This window comes from Camelus dromedarius, chromosome 10 (genome assembly GCF_036321535.1).
Source record: "Camelus dromedarius isolate mCamDro1 chromosome 10, mCamDro1.pat, whole genome shotgun sequence".
Classification (NCBI taxonomy): domain Eukaryota; kingdom Metazoa; phylum Chordata; class Mammalia; order Artiodactyla; family Camelidae; genus Camelus; species Camelus dromedarius.
Window position 1 is genome coordinate 8148948 of NC_087445.1, and position 16811 is coordinate 8165758.

The window sequence follows — 16811 nt, forward strand, 5'->3', positions numbered from 1 at the left end:
TTGCACAGTATCAATCAGCAGTGTTATTTGCAGATTCTTTTCTCAAACAATTATGACATAGAAACGAGACTTGACCTTCAAAGAAGGAATCTCATAGTTGATGTGGGCACATTTGATATGTGTCAGAAGGTCAGGAAAGTCTGGATTTACCTGAAGACACTTGCAGTGTCCAAGGCAGGTACTGAATAGCAGGGGATGCGAGATGCCTACAGGAAGAACGATGGGACGTGTCTCCTTCACACTGGGAGCAAAACCTGTGCTTGCACCTTTAATTCTCCTTCCTCTCCTGGTTCCTTGCTACTTAAATGGCTGAGGATTGTTATGGTTATGCAAGGGGGTTAGGCTGGGAGTTGAAAATGGTCATTAAATGATGTGTTTTTTGCTTGTTTGGTTTTTGGTTTTTGGTGGGGAGAGGTAATTAGGTTTATTTATTTATCTATTTCAACAGACGTGCTGGAGACTGAGCACAGGACCTATTGCATGCTGAGCGTGTACCCTCCCCCTATTTTTATTTTTAAATGGGAGAAGGTTGAACTATAACATGATTGTATAATATGCAAGGAGGCTTAACCTGTATAAATCCTTCTAACTGTTTTTTTGAGCTGAGTTTGAATTACTTGCTCCCACAATGTTGGCAGGTTCCCACGTTACTGCCTTTAATTCTTTAAGCCATGCTGGTCTCTGCATTTCTGAGTCTCTCCTTAGTTGTACTCACCACCCTCTTGTGGAGCTTAATACATGTTAATAGAAATTATCATGACCCCACAGGTCTTTTCAGCCTCAGATGCATTGTTGTGTTGAGTCCTATCAGAAATGGGCAGTGGTTCAAATACAGAGGGATGGGGGTCACTGGTCTTCCCCTGACACCCTGCAAACAGATTTTTTTTAATGTCCAACACCATTAAATGATCTTTCCGGTCCCTTCTAGCTCTAACATCCTACAACACTTCACCCAGTGCTGTGAGGAGAAGAATCACAGATTTTATAAGATGAAAAGTAAGAGACCGAAAGCAAAACTTACACCTATGTCTTAGAACTGGGATAAATATTACTTACAACAGAAAAGTCCAATCAGAAGAATAATGTTAAGAATAAAATTCCAGTTCTGAAATTCAGTACGTGCCACACAGAAAATCAGTCTCTTTTCACATTTTTCACACTTCCATCCCTTCACCACCTTTTGTTCTCTGAACCCAACTGCTGTATTCAGACAGAAATGCTCACATATTCTGCTAAATGAAGCCACAGCTGCTCTGTCAGAAACATCACATTAAAATGTGTTCTGAAACCATTTGGCCATGTTCTGAGGACAACTTTCATTTCAATGAGCTATAAAACCAGCTCTGGGCATCAGGACGACTTTGAGTGGCCCCTGCAGTTCTCTCAAAACAGCCCAGGAAGCCAGAGGGAGGGTGGTGGCAGAGGCCAGCCAGAGCCGAGCCAAGGAACAGCCAGAAGAGAGTAAGCATCTGGTTTTCAGATCCAGTTTTGTTCCTTTATTTTTTGCACACATTCCAAAGTCATTCACACATTCAAAATTCCAAAGGTACTAAAGAAGAGTCAGTGAAGTCTCTCTTCCTTCCCAGTCTCTCAACCACCCAGCTTCCCCATAAGCAACGGGGCTAGACTTTTCTTGAGCAAACCTGCAGGCGTATTTCATGCACTGATGTACCAGCCCTCGCTGTGTTCTCCCACCTTCCTTTTCTCTCTACACAGAGCAGTTCCCTGTATATCCTGTGATAAGTGACGTCTCAGTATAGTTTAAATTGCATCTCTCTTACTATGAATGAGGTTGATTACATTTTCCGATGTTTTAAGAGGCATTTGTATTTCCTTTCCTGTGGAGTGATCACATCCTCCCTTTACTTTTTTTTTTTTAATTGCATTTTCAATCTTTTATTTTATTGACCAGTAGGAGCTCTCTTATACTAGGAAATTGACTCTCCCTTTGTGATAGGAGTTGCCAACTTTTTTTCCCCATTTATTTGACTTTGTTCATGTTAGGTTTTGTCATGTAGAACCTTGATTTTTTTTTTGTAGTCAAATTTATCACTTTTTTATGACTTCTGGATTCTTATTATAGTTAGGTCTTTCCCATCTAAGATTATGAAACAGTTCTTCCATAATTTCTTCCAGTGCTTTTATGATTTGAGTTGTTGCATTTAAATCTTTTGTCTGTTGGAATGTTTTCCAGCATGAGACGTTACGTGTGAATCCGACTTTCTTTTTGTCTCCATGGCTATTCAGTGTCCTAACTCTCTTTATGGCACTACCTGCCTTGTCCCTACTGATCTCAGGTGCCTGTACATAGCGGGGTCATTTCTGGACTTTGTATTCTATTCCATGCATCTGTTGTGATCACGTGTTAGTATGATGCACTTTTAATTATGATATCTTTATAATATGTTTTGACATCTGATGATGGCCACCCTACCCCTTCTTTATCTCACTGTTATTTTTGCTTTTCCATCTAAACATTAGAATCGTCTGGACTAGTTTTTAAAAATTCTGTTCATATTTGTATCTCATTAAATAACTTAGAGAGAACCAACATATTTTTTAAAGTCTTAGGCCTATATTATTAGGAAGGAAAGGGCTTGATAAAGCAAGGGAAGAGAATAGATGCTCCCTGGTGCTGAATATATCTGTAGGAGAAACAAAAAGAAGTGCAATCAGTACTGTGTGTCAGGACAGCCTTTCCAAAAGTGTATATCAAAGACCCTTCAAAAAAGAAACTGAAAAAATATATATGTATATGTGTAACTGAATCTCTTTCTATTCACCTGAAACTAACATTGTAAATTTTTTTTAACATTTTTTAATTGAGTTATAGTCATTTTACAATGTTGTGTCAAATTCAGTTATACATGAACATATATATGTATTCATTGTCACATTTTTTTCTCTGTGAGCTACCATAAGATCTTGTATTTATTTCCCTGTGCTACACAGTGTAATCTTGTTTATCTAGTCTACATTTTGAAATCCCAGTCTGTCCCTTCCCACCCCCTACCCCCTTGGCAACCACATGTCTATGAGTCTGTTTCTGTTTTGTATTTATGTTTTGTTTTGGGTTTTTTTGAGATTCCTCATATGAGCGATCTCATATGGTATTTTTCTTTCTCTTTTTGGCTAACATTGTAAATTGACTGTACTTCAATAAGAAATAAGAATAAGAAAATAATAAAATGCAAATAAGATAGTTTAAAAAAAGACCTTTTGAATGGCAATAGGAGAAACTAAAAAAAGAAATTCTGTATTTAAAATATTCGATCAGCATTGCCCACTGTATTGCCCCTTGGAGATTTGTAATGAATGATAGACAATAAAGACTATTTAAGGCCTGCAGTGGAGAAGTCCTAGAGGCTAAAGAAATCCTGCAGGAAAGATTCCTGTCCACTCTGTTTACCAGGTTACTTCCCAAGCATGTTTCAGCACAGAAGCATTTCTCCAAATAACGCCTTTTAATATTCCGCAAAGCGCTCAGAAAAACTCAGTGATGAGAACTTCAGGGACACTTGTGGATATTTGAAAGAGAATTTCTGCCTGTAAAATCTTTTCCAATTCTTTGCTTCTAAGCAGTAGTGAGATAAAGATCTAGGATAATAATCTTTAGGAAATTAATTTTGAATCCTCAAGTATATCCCCACAGAGACAACAAACGATCGAATATTGTTTCCCCTTCTTCCACTATTGGATTCCTATGTGAATTCACTAAAATGGAACGGAATTGCATGTTTCATGCCACACTTTTGGTCTTTCATTCATCATTTGGCATTCATTAAGTACCTACTATGTGCTGGGCCCTGCCTAGTCCCCTTCCATAGTGAGAGGGGCTTCTGCACCAGGGCGAGGAGACCCCAAAGCTGGGCCTTCAGCCCCTCCTGCCTCATTGGCACCTCCTCAGGTCCACCTTGAGGTATGGATTTCTAAGAGCAATTGTTCTGAAAACCGTCTTGTTCTGTCCAGGAAAACCATAGTCCTGGGCCCCTGGCGGCACCATCTGCGTTCCTGAAAGTGTCTGTGACATAAGAGTCTGACTCCAGTCAGGATGAGGCAGCAGGCAAAAAAGAGGCAGGAATTCCTGCGAGTGGTGGGGACTCAGTTGAAACCACAGATGTTTCAGCGATATCATCTGCAAATAGAAAAGGCACAAAGGTAACTTAAGCATGGAGAAAGAGCAGGGGATCCTATTTAAATACCATTTAAAAATCATCTTTGGTGTCAGTCTTCCTCTATTATGAAATCTCTTTGAAATAAATGCAGGAAAATGAGGAGAGGCAGCATCATGCAGAGGCAAAGCATCTAACTTGACTAGCTGGTGACTCAGCACCAAGACTGCTCTGGGCCCTGCGATGCTGGAAGAACATCCTCTGCTAAAGACATCAGCCTCCACAGGGGTCAGCACTGACTAGGGTAGGGACCCACCCCTGGTTTCGGTGTGGCTCCATGTTCTTGACATAAATCTACAAATGGCCCCCTGTAGGGTACGAAAAACTCAGAGACGTGCCAGGAGTCATAACAGAAGTGCCAAAGAACATCAGGGTTTACTTTCAACCCCTGAAGCATGTCTAGGGGTGCGTGTGAGAGGTCAGCCCTCCGTGGATAAGCGAACCAGGCTTTGCAGAGGACATGGCAGAAGGCAGCAAGCTAGCCAGCCAATCAGGTTTGGTAGGTCAGTGTCCTTTTTTGCTTCTTCCCAAATGGGTATTCAGCTCTACGCCCTGCTCCTCCTACTCCACAATCAACAATATTTTGAAGGTCCATTGATGTGGTTCTTCCTACAGAAGACACGTGGCTTTTTAATATAGAATTTATGTATGATTAAAAGCTTCCATGTCTGGTAAACTCAATCCTAGAAACAGTCCAGGCTGCCTTAGAACAAATGTCAAATGGGATCAGAGGTGAGCCTTGCCTGCATCTACAGGCATTTTCCTGGTGTCCCCTTGGCTACCAGATATTCTGCAATTTCAGAGAAATTTCCATGCTGCGGTGCTATAGCAACAAAAGATGAAAGCTGGAAAGGTCTACAGCTTCAGAGGTTCATATGCGGCAAAGGGGCCTTAGAGATCACCTACTGTAGTGGTTTTCAAGCTGTGTTTCACAGAACCTTGCAGTTCTGGGTATTTGCCATCATTCTTTCATTCTACAGCGGCGTAAAAACAGACAAACTATCTGGAATAATCCAGGGTTTATATTAGCATCAGGCATTCTTGGGTCCAGATGCTTAAATAATGTTATCAAGTCATCCCCTCCCTGCTCCCCTTACTCTTGTCTCTTATTTCATCTTCCCTCTGCGTTAGAGCTTAATTCTCAGTCAGTCTCTCTCCCACAAAGCAGCAAACATGGCCAGCAACAGGTCCATAACAAAGAGCATTCTCCTTCCTGATATTATCAGTTAAAAAAAATGTAGAATTAAGCTTCATTGACCCTGAATGGGTCATGTGCTCATTTCCAAGCCAATCAGGGTGACTCTGCTTGTCAAGACCTGGGTCACATTCCCATCGTGTTCCCATCTCCAGAGCTGGGGGCTGGGTGAGTCAAATGGACTAGAGGGGGAAGAGAGAGCGAGAGAGAGAGCGAGAGCAAGAGAGCGCCGAGTAATCCCCTAGAAAAGAGGTAGATTCTGTTTACAGAAGAGATTCTGGGAGGTAGCAGATGGCCATCAGCTCTGTAGCACTGTCTCAGGGTCAGCCAAGGCAGGGACAGGGAGGGGAGGGAAGTGGGTAGCTTTCCAGTCCTCTTACAAAAGCCTTAAAAAGAGCATCTGTGTTTTTTTCTTCGAGCTTTATTGAGATGTAACTGACATATAACATGGTATAAATTTAAGGTGATTTGATACACTTATATATTGCAAAATGATTACCACCACAGTGTTAGCTAACACCCGCATGACCTCACAGAATTACCATTTCTTTTTTGTGATGAGAACATTAAAGGTCTACTATCTTAGCAACTTTCAAGAATACAATACAGTATTATTGGCTGTAATCAGCATGCTGTACACTAGAGCTCCAGAATTTAGTTATCTTATAATTGGAGATTTATATTCTTTGATTAACATCTCCCCCAACTTCCTCACCCCCAGCCCCTGGTAACCACCATTCTAGTCTCTGTTTCTGAGTTCAGCTTTTCTAGATTCCACATGTAAATGATATCGTACAGTATTTATCTTTCTCTATCGGACTTATTTTACTTAGCATAATGTCTTCAGGGTCCATCCATGTTGCTGCAAATGGAAGGATGGCCTTCTTTTTCACGGCTGAATAATATTCCATTGTATATATTATTCAGCCATGAGAAAAAAGTATAAATATATAGCATCTTCTTCATCCATTCATCCATTGATGGGCACTTAGATTGTTTCCATGTCTTGGCTTTGTGAATCATGCTGCAATGGACATGAGGGTGCAGATATCTCTTCGAGATCCTGTTTTCATTTTCTTTGGGTATATACTCAGAGGTGGGGATTTCTGGATTGTATATTAATTCTATTTTTAATTTTTTGAGGACTCTCCATACTATGCAGTCAGACAGTACAGCTTCATGTGTATACATAATATGTCTGGACTTAACTGTGACATTTGTTCTAACAGCATATGGACCCTGATATCAGGTGTTCCCCATCCTCTGCACCCACAGCGCAGTCTCCAGTTTTACTCTCTGCAGATCTGGCCCGGATGCATGTCAGTTCCTCTTTCATCAACATGAAGAATTGACTCATGCACAGGCACTGGTGAGCGAATGTAGACTTTCTTAAAGATTTTTGTAGTGGAAAATATCAGTGCTCTATCAGATCTCCTCAGATTTTCCTTTTACCATTTTGTACCCTCCACTCCCTGCCTTCAGCTTCTAACACTTAGCACCTTGTGCAACTCTTCTTCGGAGAACACTGCGGATTCTCTAATAGCCTGCCCTCAGAGCCACTTTCCCTCCACAGAAAAGCCCAGAGTGCTTGGAGGTTTATGTCCTTCCTCCATCCCTCCCTCGACCAATGACTGACAAGTGCACGAGTGTGGAAACTCAGCTCCCTGCCTCTGGTGTGGACAACCCTGAGCTGTACTTACACTCCGGAGTTCCCCGAGGGCGCAGGCTGGCGGACTTTGCCTGGCTCACATGTTAGCTTGACTTTTCCCTCTTCCCTGTCTCATTTCCCTGCTTCCTTGCTGGTCTCCCTTCCTCAGCCCCTGCATACCATCCTAGCTTCAGGGTCTGCCTCTGGGAAGCAGTTTTCTAGGGTAGACGGAAGGAGTTTACCGTGTACCTCCTACAGCAAATAATGTTAAAGTCTTCCTTCGACACTGCAACTCTCCTACTCTTAAGAAATGAATATTTCTTTCCTTCCTTTCGTGCATTCAAAGCCTGGCTTTGTTGGTTCATTCCCCTCTCCCTGAATCCTCCATCCCCAGTTTCAAATTCTCACCGCCTTATTTTACAGAACAAGTCTACCTCAGCCACCACCCAAACTTACTTACCAAACCATAAGGGTGCAACTCTTAGAATCCGGAAAACAGCAGGACCCTCTCTCCTTAGAGAGCAATTTTGGGAACATCTTTTATCATTAAGAGCATGCCTCTTGGGGCCTCACCGTTACTCCAAGTGACTTACCAACGTCTAAGTTCTATGCTCTCTCTGAGAGGAACAACTTGCCAACTGGTCATATCATTTTTGCTCATTCATTTTATGTATCTATCTGTTTTGTCTGTGTGTCTGTCTGTCTATCTATCTATCTATCTGTCTATTTATCTAAATAGAGCAGTATAAACCTTTCCTTACTAGTCTGGGACAAGTTATTTCCAAGCATTTGATTTCTCCACACTTAAAAAAAATGGCACTGGGATGATCTGAAAACTGAAAAGCCCTTTGTGGGTGGGAGAAGAGCTTTATGAGCAGGAGAGTGTGGACTGGGCAGACGGGGCTGGTGTGGAGTTTCCAAAGTTCCTTTGTCTCTAGACACCAAAGCTCAGATTCGCCTGGCTTCCCTCCAGGTCCAGGCCTGTTTGGTTTTTACTGCCCCAGGAGTTTGCTGCGAGCGACTTGATCTACACCTACTGCAGCATGTTTCTAAGACCTTTCAAGGGAAGCCACTGGCTGCTGGTGCAGAATCTAAAGAGTATTTTCCAACACAAAGCCTCCAACTGAGATTACGAAGTAATTTATTAGGTTTCTACTGCAGCGAGCACACACAGTTCCCGCTTAGAACAGACTAATTAAAAACTTCCCTACCATGTACAATTTCAATTGTGTTGGGGGGAAAAAAAAAAGAACAATACCTCTGCGGTAATTTTTCATAGAAAGGAAATGATAATGATTTCTAAAAAAAATCGTGGAAGCCTTGCATTGCTTAAATAGACAAAACCAGCATCTGTGGGTTTTGGTGTGTAACTCGCAGCATGATTATCTTGATGTCGAATGGATCTAATTTCCCACCTCTAACCCTGATGTGTTTTCCCTGAGTTCAATGGAAAAAAAAGGTAGAAGTCAATATTACCAATTGTAGGGAAGAACTGAGTTTAAAACTGTTTTTATTTTTGGGGTAGTGGTGACACATAGAACCCTGATGGCCCTCGTTGTTCCAAGTTCAGGAGTCTTTCTCCTTCAATAGCCAAATGTCCATCATCTGAGCCCCTCATACTCCGTCAGGCGAGCCTCTCCAGGGTGCCCTGGGACTCTCTCAGGAACACTTGCACATGTCAGAATTCACCCTGGCTGTTGCTCGTCACCTTGGCCTGCCATCTGACCTCGAACTGTGGCCACTTCCAGTGTCAAACTCAGACGGTTATACGCTACCTGCGTACTGTCTTACTCCAAGGAAAATATTAAAGAAAAATCTCAGCGGGCCTCAAGCTTGCCCATTCGGACTCGCCCACAGGGTGACACTGAGGCCTCCACAGGCTTGTACAGCCCGTTCCTGCTGGAGAACTGCATGTGTGCCTCAAGGGAGGCTTTACAGCGCACTTCTGAATTGATCAGAAATTTGGAAAACCTTCCCCTTCTCCATATTATATCTGCCCCTTCCACTTTGAGCTTGGGGGAGACTCACTGACTTTTCTTAAGGAACATGATTCTCCTTTGCCTGGTTGGTAAAAACAAAGACAAAAACCTCTGCCTCCTTTTAGGCTATTTTGGTGGTCTTTGTGTTGATTGTGTGACAGCGGACAGTGGCTGCTGTATTAATTCGCCAAATTCCACCCAACATGGAGCTGTGAAATTTCATAAAGCTTTGCTGAACAGTAGGGTAACGGAGGGAATGGCACAGGGAGTCAGGGGGGGGCCTTAAGACTGGACACAAGTATCTTTTCTCAGGGCCTTTGGCCAAGTTCTTCCACAGGGATCCCAGCCCAGCTAATCTTACCACCAGCCCTGGGCCTTGCTGCCAGGCCAGTTTGCACCCCTACAAAATAAGCCCTCTTGCCAAGTTCCTACCTGCCCACATTGGATCCTTACTCCATCAGCAGTCAGGGAAGTACCCATGCCTTCATTACTCTCAGTCAACGCCGGTCTCTCAATAGCATAATAATCCTGGAGTGCCTCCCCATCATCAATAGAACTACAATTTATGTTTTCATGTGGAGCATTTGAGCTCCTCATTGTCTCTAGAAAGTCTCCATCACAACTGAGGATCATAGCTTCACTTTTGTATCAAGGATCATTAAAGGTTTCCAGAAACAAAGGAACGGTGTGCCCTCAGAGGTGAATCCAAACTTCTGTCTTTAAAGAACTAGAAAAATGATGGATGGTTAAAAAAACTGTCTTCCCTTTGGAGTTTAGTTGAGAGAATCTTCTCTACACTTAGTAAGTCATTTGCTTCTACGGTGTGAGAGGCACAGTACCCGGAATTGAGGAGGCAGAGAGACTAAGACACAATCCCTGCTCTTACAAAGCGCGGGGCTTCCTAGAGGCTCCCAGTGACAAAAGTGAGATGAGAATAAGCAGATGCAGGTGTGAGACGCAGGTGCAAAAGGGAGCAGGAGGGTCCGGAATGGCTTCCGGGAAGAGGCTGCACACCAGTGGGTTTTGAAACACAAACAAGAATTTCCCAGATGGTTGAAATGGGAAAAGATTTGAGGCAGAAGAAACAAGGGCAAAGATATGGTGGCCAGAACTATGGTGGCCATATGGAGATGATGAAAGATGGGTAGACCTAAAGCATAGATTAAATGCAGGGGGAGAAAATACAGGGATCAGATCCCTCCTGGATTTTACTCCACAGGTGCTGAGGAAAGCTTGACGTATTTTGAGCTGGGGATGGTGGGAGGTTGGGGTGGGGACGGGTGGAGGGTGACATGATCAAACTGGTGTTTCAGGAAGACCACATTGAGGGTTTTAGCTAAAGGGCAAGATGCCAGTCAGAGAAACTGTCCCGGTGAGAGGAGCCGAGACCTCAGTAGTGGCTGTAGGAATGGAAGGGATAAACAGTTGTGAGGACTCTCTGGGAGGTTCGAGCAATAGAATTTGTTGCCTAATTTAATGTAGTGGGTGAAGGAAAAGGAGTCCAGTGGGACAGCGATGTTGCTGATGGGCCGATGGTGGTGCCACCAGCTAAGACGAGGAGTACATGGAGGGAAACTGGTTTGTTGGTTGGAGAAGGGATGGGGGATGGGGTGAAGGTGTTACCGATAGATGCAACCGGTGTTCCAGGTTCTTGTCCCGTCCCAGGAAGAATTCAGAGATAGGACTTAGAGGTTAAAAAAAGGTAAAGTGAGGATTTATTAAAGGATGGATAGTACACTCTCAGGGGAGAACGGGCAGGCTCAGGTGAGCGGCTGCCCTGAGTTTCTTTAGCAAGTTAGTTACATAGGGTGTGAAAATGAATGGGCGGAATATTCACTGGGGAGGGAAGGGTTTGGGGTCGTATTCCCTGATCATCATCCCAACTCCACCTTCCCAAAGGGAGGAGGGATTTTTGTCCTTATTTAGTCTGGATTGGAAGAGTCATGGTGTTGGTGCATGATGGGTACTTCTGATCTGCAAGGCTAATTTTATTGAAATAAGGGCATAATGAGCAAAAGGTTACATTTGGACACTAGAAATTCCTGCCTTTTCTCACCTTCCTTTGTTCTTCTCCAGGCCACTTGTCATCCCAAAAGGCATGATCCCTTATCAGCCCCAAGGTTCCTGCTTTTCTTTCTCTGCCCAAGGATCCCTGCTGCTTACATGATGTGCGGTTTTCTGCATTTGGCCTGTGCCCCTCCTTTCTGCCCAATTCCTGCCATTTGGTCTGTGTCCCCCTTTCTCTGCTCATATCTAGCTATCTGCCTGCTCTAACAAATGTGGAAGGAGGGGTCAGGGGTTGTCAGTGATGAATTCTGGTTTGGGAACATCATAAATCTGGTTTCCTCCCAGACTTCTAAAGATGGCTGGTTAGTTAGTTGGACAGACAAATCTGAGATTCAGCACTGACATATGGACAAATGATGTAGAAGCCAGGTGGTAATTATAGCATGAAAGGGCATTTTATACTTCAGGGAGGTGGAGAGTGAGATGAAAAAAGAAGAAGGGTTGACTATAGAATCCTGGGATATAGGGATCCTAACCCTAACCCTAACCCTGGGATATAGAATCCTTCCATTTTTATAATTTTTATGGAGCCTCTGCCTCTACATTTGTTTGGGACAATTGGTAAATAATAGAAAAGTAATCCAAGCAAGGTGTTTTTCAGATAAGTAAAAGCAACTTGAGATACCAAACGAGCACATGTTAGTGAGAAATAAATATTTTTTGAATGCATGAGGGTGAGTATTCATTTTGCTCAGTTTCACAGGAAGAACCATGAGAGCAGGGCAACACCTCTGCTTTATTTAATTTGCGTGGGGGTGAACAGCACAGAAAAGTGCTGGTGACTGTGGTGCTGCAGCGGAAGGGCAGGAAGAGAAGGGCAGCACAGCCTCTAACCATAGCAACAAGACTGGGGGGAGCACCGGCCAGAAAGCTACAGATCTGTTAAGAATGTCTGCTCCCATGAGCCCTTGCAACTAAGCAGCAATGACACCACTTCATTTTGAACAGTGGGAAAAAAATAGCCTTGGTGATGTGAAGGAAGGGGTGGAGGCGGCAGGGAGGTATGCATTTCTTTATTTCTTGATAATAACAAGAATAAGTCACAGCCACCATTTGGGTCTCTTGACAAAGATCGAATCCCACCTTTCCACATTTCTCTACACCGATCCCAGCAATCTCTAATGCCCCTGGTATCCCACAGAAACATCCAGTTTTGCATTTTAACCAAAGCAGTGACCTAGAATTCATGCCAAATCCTAGATGAAATAGGACAACATTTCCACTTGATGTCATGAAAATACGCCGTGGCCAGCTGGCCTGGCTCCACTGGCTTGGAAGATCAAAGTTTGCAGAGGTCCTTGTGAGGGCATTTCCAGGCGAGAGGGGAGTTTTCCAGTCTCTCTAATACCTGATCCCTCGTCCCCCCATCTCACAGCATTTCTGATTTAAAATGGCCTCGTTGCGCTAGAGGCAAAAGTCGTTTCTATCTCAAAGTTCAGCTAACAGACAGAGATGACCCTTTACAAAGAGAGCTGTCTAGACCTGTGCTGCTTCAGACAAGGGGGTGACACAGTGGGGTCACAATCGCTTTGTGGCACTTGCCACCACTTCCCCAGGCAGTTCTAGCGTGGTGTGCGAAGTCCATTTCATTTTAAGCTTTGGACATCTGTGGGCTTCTGACCGCCCACGAGGGGGAAGCACTGCAGTAGGCGCCTCGCTTGCCGGAAGCGCTGTGAGCAGATCGCTGAGCACCCCGCGGACACTCGCGCCCCGGGAGTTTTGGGTTTAGACCCAGCCTCTGGTTGGACAAACCTTGGTGCGACTCCTTGGGCCAGCAGCTCTTTACCAAGTGATTACTTGTGAGTTACTTGTGTTGAGAGAAGTATTGCATTGCCAGTACAGTAGGAAAGTCTGTTAAAGATCCCTTTTGTTAATTAGAACAGATGTAAGATTATCCTACAATGTTTCTCACACTCGTGTTCTGATGGGTTTTTGGGTTGGGGGGGGGAGGGCACCACCCTACAGTCACTCTGACAGAAACTGAGCATAGCTTACAACCCACTCTCTGTGTGGTCTCCCTTAGCAGTGTGCGGGGGCACTAAAACTCCATCTAGTTTGTGTTGCTTCAGAACTTTGAGAGGCTAAGCTGCAAACCCACGTCAGCATCTCAGGATGTGCTTGGATACCTCCAGCAGTGGGCAACTTACTACCTTCCCAGACGGAAAGCTCATTCTGCTAGCAGACATCTCTCATTGGTCAAGTGTTTTCTCTGCCTCCATCAAACCAGGTTCTGCCCATTTGGGCTGTAAAAAGTAATTCCAAGTCTACTCCTGGTTGCTTGTCTTCAGCATCGTAGAAGGCCACTTTCCTGTCGCATCTTGAGTATTTTCCTGGGTGTAACTTTGCCTGTTCCTTTAGCCGCTCTTCATGTGATGAGCTGGTTTCAAACTCCCACTTCTGTTTGCTCCACCAGAGTGCAGATCAGTGTGGCAATGTCCGTCTTAGTGAGTAGGGTCCACAGTTGAACACTGCCTCTCACAGGCCCATAATTTCTTACCTCACTCAAGTGAGAGAGGATAATGTTGTCTTCCCATAGAAGCAGCTTGAGCCCTGACTATAAATGTGCTAATTCCGTGTTTCGCTCTCCGAGAAGGAGGAGGATTAAGAGGAAACTGAGACCTACCCACTCAGCCCCTCACACTCACTTCCGGGCGTACATTCCGGCCCCTCCTCCTCTGCTCCATCCTCTCCCCTGGGCAGGAAGTGCTGACCCCAGGGGATGGAATAGATGATCTCGAGGTGTCCAGTCAGGAGTTCAGCCTATCTCTGCGGCCAAGTGTTAGCGCTTACATGTAGGAACTCCAACAAGTACGGCACTCCTGTTAGTAAGGTTCACTTGGGCAACATGCAGCTTTTCTCACATGAGGGAGGCGCTGTGCATACCACCCCCCCCCCACACACACACCACCAAGTGGATGTTCAAAATGCATGTGAGCAGTTTTAGTTGTCACAATGTTGGGAGGCAGGTGTCACCGGTATTAGAGCCATGGATGTGAAATGTTTTGTAATGTTCAGGACAGTCTCTCACAAGGAAGACCTGTCCCTTCCCAAATCCCACAAGTGCCTCCTGACACACACAAACGGAGCGAGCACAGGCTCTAGTGCTGCTCTTGCTCTACCCTCATTTTTCTCCTTTGTAGAACGGGTGGGAACACAAAGCTGTTATGAGGACTAAGTCTCAAGCATTTTGTCAGATAGCCTGTTATGACACTTGACGACTTACAGTTCACCCTCCTTTCAGCCCATGTGGTTTGGGTGGGCCTGACCCCACGGCAGCTGGGGGTGGCGGCAGGATGTGACCTCCGGCTACCAGCCAGCTAATTCCTGGCTCAGTGACTGGCTCCTGGGAGGGTATGCAGTCATCACTCAGGCCCTGACTTTCATTAAAACTTGCGGGAGAAGAGAGGCTCTGTTCTCAGGTCAAATCAGGCCTTGGAAGCTGTGAGCCTGAAGCTGTGAGCGGTTACACCGTCGGAGCCCGAGCGCGCTGCCAGCTGGTGCAGGGAAAGCCAAGGGCGAAGGAAGCTACTGGTGTACGTTATCCAAGCCCCGGGATAAAGCAAACCTGGGTTTTAAAGATACTCCCGGGCATTTTAGTTACGTGAGAAATCCATTCCCTTTGTTAAACCCGATCAAGTCACTTATGGAAACAATCCTGACTCACCCAGCACCCACCTTTATCTGCTCCGGATTATGGTCACTAGCACCTCCTCCACTTGACTCCAGGCCCTTGAAGGTAGTTATCTTTGAGCTACTCAGAACTAGCCCAATTCTAGATACTAGTGTAGTGTAAAGACACCACCCCTAAAATTTATATTTGACGCATGAGTAAAATGAAATTAGATGACACATATGAAAGAGTTCTGTTGATTCTCAAGTATCTCAGAAATGAACAGCATGCTATATATATCGAAGTTCCCATGCATGTTTCCTCCTAAAACCTTCGTCTGCTGAGATATTCTGGAGCAGTAAGCTTAGCATGCAAGCAGTGGTATTGCTCACCCAGTTTGGTTTTCACATTTGTCTCCATTTCAACTTTGTGCTGAAGCAATCTGTTCTCACTATTGTGTCCCTAATGGTCTCCCTCATTAGACGGGGTTTCTCCTGTGCAAAGACCTTTTCTGCTGCGAGTCTCCTCTCAGTGCACGTGGGCGGTGCTCGGTTGTTCACATGTGCTCCCTCCCCTTCTCAGCCCTCTTACTGCTGTGGGCTTTCGAGTTCCTGGGGTTGCCAAGATAGTGTATCGCTGTGGCCCAGTGACATCCTTTCATTCATTCAGAAGACGTTCATAGAGCACCTCGTATGTGCGGGGCATGGTCTCTGCGGATTCATGCCCCTGTGGTCCTCCCAGCCAAGTACATGGGCAATTACAATGCAATCTGGGAAGCGCTGGCATGAGGGAAATTTGGGGGGTTATGGGAGTAAACAGGAAATTCCTAGGCTGACAGGAGTCAGGGAAACATTCCTGGAAGAAACGGCATGAAAGCTGAGGCCTAAGAGTGAGTAGGAATTAGCCAGGCAATGCATGGGGAAGACAGCCTCCCAGTCAAAGGGAATGGTCAGAGGGGCAGGGAGCAGGCTCGGGGAGCCTGGCATGGTGCAGACTGGCTGCAGGGCACTTCTAGGTGTGGTGCCACTTCAAGGGCGTGGCTCATCTTCCTGGTCAGGGTCCCCTTTCCACAGCCCAACCAGGCCATGCCCTTTTTGCCTTATTTGGTGGTTTTCCTGGCTATACCTGTTAACTTCAAATGATGTCAGGATTCCAGGTGGTGCTGTGCCCAGTTCAGCTGGGGGAAAGCCCTGGTTGGGGTCTTCCTTTCATCTTCAGAATTAACTAAAGGAATTCAAACCCCTGCAGAGTATAGGCAGGCCTACCTAGGTTAGAATTAGGCCCCTGGTGATTGCAACTACCTAGAAGATGATTCTGGGTGTTTTTATGAAAAAGATGCCTAGGACTCAGGGGAAGCAAGGCCTAGGGGTGGGAGGGGTAGAGACCAGAAGTGGGGTGTGTGTGTGTGTGTGTGTGTGTGTGTGTGTGTGTGTGTGTGTGTGTGTGTGTGTTGGGAGAGTGTTGGGAGAGGGTGGGCTTGCCACTGACACATTCATTCAATGATAGTGTCTTATCCCCACATCACACAGCTTCAGAAACCTCCTGAGACATCGGTCAAGTGGGAAGGGTCTTAGAAACCCATAGATTTACATGATTTATATTTCTCCAGAGATGGACATTGAAATTGAGCCTCACAGCAAAACACAATCACTACTCTTTGCTCTTTGATGATAAGCCATTCCCCCATCTTCCACATGGGGGCGCCATTCCTGAATTCTGCTTGGGCTTATGGCTCTGCTTTTAAATTTGGGCCAGAATACTCCTCATGACAGAGGAATGCAATTAGAGCCCTGAGGGTCTGGGGCAGGGTCAAGGCCCAAGTAGCTTGCCACAGGTATAAATTTCTTAAAGGTTTTTTTTCTTTAATTTTTGTGCAAATTTGTATTCCCTCTCCATAATAAATGCATTTTTGTTTTAATATAATCAGTGTTTTAAATTATTTACCTTTGAATTAAATTGGTACTTCAGAGAATGTGCTGTGTTTAACTAAACGGCTTCTTGTGACTCTGGGCGAGCTGCCCGTGCAGGATCCCCACTTGGAGAAACAGGCTTTTAGGTTATAGTGGATCTGGGTGTCTAAATATGTAACCTCGGGCAGATCGCTGTGCCTTACCAAGCCTCAGTATTTTCATCTAAAATA

General features: G+C 44.9%; 1 long non-coding RNA gene across 1 annotated transcript in view; it reads left to right on the plus strand.

Moving 5' to 3' along the window:
- Nucleotides 1-16811, plus strand: part of LOC116151773 (uncharacterized) — a 174693-nt gene that overhangs the window by 81746 nt on the left and 76136 nt on the right. The gene's annotated exons all lie outside the window — the stretch shown is intronic.